This window comes from Rattus rattus, chromosome 1 (assembly GCF_011064425.1).
Source record: "Rattus rattus isolate New Zealand chromosome 1, Rrattus_CSIRO_v1, whole genome shotgun sequence".
Lineage (NCBI taxonomy): Eukaryota > Metazoa > Chordata > Mammalia > Rodentia > Muridae > Rattus > Rattus rattus.
Genome location: NC_046154.1, coordinates 80258463 through 80263060, shown reverse-complemented (window position 1 = coordinate 80263060; position 4598 = coordinate 80258463).

Below are 4598 nucleotides of genomic sequence, written 5' to 3'. Positions count from 1 at the left end.
CAGCAGTAAGTTCATGAGCTGATCCTGGGAGTAACCAAGTTCCTACTTCTAAGTACATTTATGGATGAAGAATTAGGCATTAAAGCCTGGATGGTTGCAGTAGGTGGATAGAGAACCGGTACCTACTCTCAGCGTGTGGTCTTTTCCAGGCTAGAAAAATAGTGTGAACTTGCCTACTAGTATAGAAAGATGCAAATGCCTTTGCTTGTCCCGCTGATCCCAAGAATAAAGCTTTCCTTTCTGCTGACCTGTTTCCTGAGGACCTATTACCCTTGAGCTTTAGTATTACTATATGAGAGCTCTGGAAAACTGAGAGCAGTGAAATCATCACACAAGGACTGATCCACAGCGATTGATCAAGCGCACCGGGCATCAACAAGCGCCACTTCATTCTGGCAGACAGATTTTCCAAATAAAGACATAAAATGTTTCCAAAAGCTAATGTCACACCAAAGATTAGCACACAACAATAAAACAATAGAGCTCATGAAGGAACAACCCCTAATAGGAGGCAGCAAACTAATAAACAACAGAAATAAACCCCCAGGAATTTCAGATAAACGTATTTCTAAGATAAACGTATTTAATAGGACACAAAGACGATGTTTGAAATGTTTAAAGGCGTACACACATTGAGAGGACAAAATATCATTAAAATAATTGTATAAAAATAAATAAAACAAAAGTATATTTATATTAAAAGCTATACAGCGGATTAGTCTAAAACAAGACAAAGAAACAATTAGTGAAGTAGAAAATAGACTTGAAGAAATTCAGTACAGACAAATACATTTTAATTAAGACTTAGGGGAAAATATAGTTTAAAATTATAATAACATGAACAGAAATGAAGTAAAGGACACGTTTGGAAGTTGGTAGCTAGAATTCTTACATTACTCTACACTGTTTTCACTTTTATGTCTGAACCCAATCCAAATTTACCAGGGCTCAGGACTGTTTCAATAGCTTTTTACCCAAGCCCTTTAATTCTGGTCTTGGCCCTGAGCTTCTCATAACATTTGAAACATAAAATAAAAGCCAGGAGCTGGAAACGTTGCTCAGTGGTTAAGAATACTTGCTGACCATTCAGAAGACCTGGGTTTGAACTCAGAACCACATCAGGTGGCTCACAGCTGCATGTACTCAACCTGTAAGAGATTCGCCACCCTCCCCTCTTCTGGCCTCTGTGGAACTTGCATCCACACGTGCTTCTTTTTTCTTTCTTTCTTTCTTTTTTTTTTTTAAAGTCAGGTTATGTCAATACTGCACTTAACACTCTCCTGTTAATGCTAAGCATAGTATACAGAACCTACCATGGTGTCTCTTGTCAACTTTCTGAATATTTACTTTCAATATTCATCTTAGCTATGTTCCAGGCCTTCCTTTGATCCACCCTTCCTTCGAAATTTAACCATGCTCACCCTACAGCCTCTGAGACTGCACTTCCTCTGGTTGGAGTCTCCTAACCCAGGTCACCATGGATCTCTCTTCCTTTGCTTAGGTATTTTGGAGAAGCATCTCTTCATGAGTGAGACCCTGCCTCATAATTCTGTGTTAAATGGAAAGGCTGTTCCCCTTCTCTGCTGGTATTTTTCCATAGCACTTACACAATAGTAGTTTTCTTTTGTCTATTTCTATTCATCACTTTCTATCATCTCTCCCAAGAATATAAACTTTGTGAGTCACAGCATCAAAACCAGTAGAGACTAGATAGTGAAGTATTAAGAATTATAGCTTTAAATTGATGTATTATAAAGGACGCATAAAATTAAAATGCTTGCCTCAAAATCTAATCAGCTATAATCGTAAAGCAAAGGGAACCCAAAGGTAGAAAATAAAAGCATAAAAATAGAAATTAAGGAAGTAAAAACTCTACGAAAAGCCTTATTAAAGTCAAAATTTGTGTTTTTATTTTTGAAGTCATATATATATACTCTTAAATATATAAATTTATGTTTTAAATATATAAATAAAACCTGCTCAATCTTTATAATGGTACTTGTGTATATATATATGGTTTCAGAGCTGACCACTTGGTATTGAATAACCAATGTGTGGACTCTTTGATTTTGCCTCTTGCTCTCAGCACTCCTAAGCTGCCTGTAATTCTATGCTGAGGGTTGAAGTTTTATGAGTTTTTTCCCTTTTCTGTTAACATGATTATCAGTGTTATCCTTGTTCGGGTCTTGTTTAGGCAGCCATGTTGATGAGACTTCACGACTGTAGCTTCTCCGTCCTTTCGAGAAGACAATCTCACAGAAAACATCCTGCTCCTCTGGCTTTGGCAATCTTTCCATGCTGTCTTCCACTCGGATCCCTGGGCTTTAGGTACGGGAGTTATACTGTAGATGTAGATGTAAAAGACACAGAGTCCTGGTGATTTATCTATAAGCTCTAAGCCTAGATTTGGCAGACTTTGGAACTATTCTAACTTACATCGGAGCTGTACATCCCTAGTTATGTGCTGTTTCTTCTGGCCCTGTTCTCATAAACCACCTCCTTCCGTGGCTGCTAACTCCTCTCCTGTCTCTTCTCTTCCCCTTCCTCTCTCTCTGCTATCTCCTCATCCCTCACTCAATCTGCAAGTCCTGCCTTTCTCTTTCTACTGCCCAATCATAGTCTTTAGCCTTTTATTGACCAATTAACTTAGGGAGCAAAGTTTACACAACAAAAGCTGATGTACTGAGAGTTTGTTCATCTTGGGGCAACCAGATCTGAGGTACAGATTTTAGCATTTGAATGTATAGCAGCACCAGACCAATCCCAACAATGTATCTCTGGAGTCTATGGGATGACTCAGAATTTTGACTTGTTGCTGCTTCTTTTTAATGTTCTCTGCCTGGTTTTCTTTTTTAAAAAGCTTTGGGAAAAGTTAGTTGTAAAACAATATTGCAGGAGAATGAAGTAACCAGGTCTGAGAGTTTAAAAAGTGCCCATAACTTAAAAAATAACAAAACACAGAAAAGAGTAACATATCCCAAAGACAACTCTATTTAGTTTGAAAACGTGAATATGAGGAAGCATTTCTATGACAGATACAAAAACAAACTTAAAGTAAGAACTAACCAAATCTCGAAAAAGGGATAGAAAAGACCATATGTACAGGTGTGCTGAGAATATTAGCTATAAAGATTGACATAAGTGTATGTTTCTTTTATCCCCAGCACAGATGAATTTTAGTTGGATGTAAATGTCAGAACATCTATGTACGTATGGTGGTGTGAATATGCTTGTCCCATTGGGAGTGGTACTGTTAGCAGGTATAGCCTTTGAGAGGAAATGTGTCACTATGGAGGTAGGCTTTGAAGCTCCACCCAGTGCAGAATAGTCAGTCTTCTCCTGTTTGCCTTCTGAACAGGATGTTGATCTCTCAGCTCCTTCAGCACCATGCCTGCCTGGATGCTGCCATGTATTCTGTCATGATGAACTGAACCTCAGAACCAATTAAATGTTTCCTTTATAATGGTTGCCTTGGTCATGATGTCTGTTCACAGCAATGGCACCTTAATTAAGACAGTACATTTTTAGACTTGGAAAACTTCATGCACTCATTTTGGATATATTCCATAGATAGTGGAAGGAGAAATGTTTGTGGCAGGAAAGATACATATCGATATTCAGACACTAGCAACCCCCTGGAAGAGTGAGACAGGGCTGAGAGGAATTGCAATTCTAGGTCCTGATACAGCTCCAGTAAAGGTGAGGACATGAGAATACAGCACACATTCATGGTTCAGGCTACTACTTTTTATTAGAAAGATGGCGCTCTCTAGTAAAGAAAGAGAAGCATGGGCCAGAGAAGCCACATTTCTTCTAGAAGCAGTCATTGACAGGCCACCTCAGAAACCTGAGAGTCCTTCTCCCCAACGTCACAGGTTAGAACCCAGCACATGTCCATTCAAATGGTCATCCCTCCTACATCCCTTCAAGTCAGATGGGTCATCCTAAGCCAGTCCTGGAACAAAGACTCATGACTGAGAAATTCTGAAGAGAATTGCTTAACTGTTTACTCTGTTGATATGCAAAAGCACCCAGAGACACTCACACAGCATTGTGCCATCTTTAGAAAACAACCAATTTCAACTGGTGGTGTCTGGAGCTGAGGGAGCAACGATTTCTTCAAGACAGTCATTTGAAGCTGTCCAGCACCTTCATGCTATGTTGTAATCATGGCAGAAGCAAGAGTCACGTGCTGCTGCCAAGTAATGTGTAAGGCTTGTAAGATAGAGCAGTGAGTAAAGGCACTAATGGGCAAAAACCTAAAGACCTGAGTTTGATCTCAGGAATTCAAAGGGTAGAAGGAAATAACCAATTCCTGCAGCTTTCCTCTTACCTCCACACACGCACCATAGCGCTCTTCTCTCTCTCTCTCTCTCTCTCTCTCTCTCTCTCTCTCTCTCTCTCTCTCACACACACACACACACACACACACACACACTTAATGGTGTGTAAAAATACTTTGTAGAACTATGTACATTCTGTGTGTATTTGCATATCTTCATGCTATAGTGTATAAGCAATTTTTCTATAGAATTGTAAATTGTTATTTATGCTTTAGGTGTTTTGATTTTCCTATGTAGTTTGTAATGATTTTAACT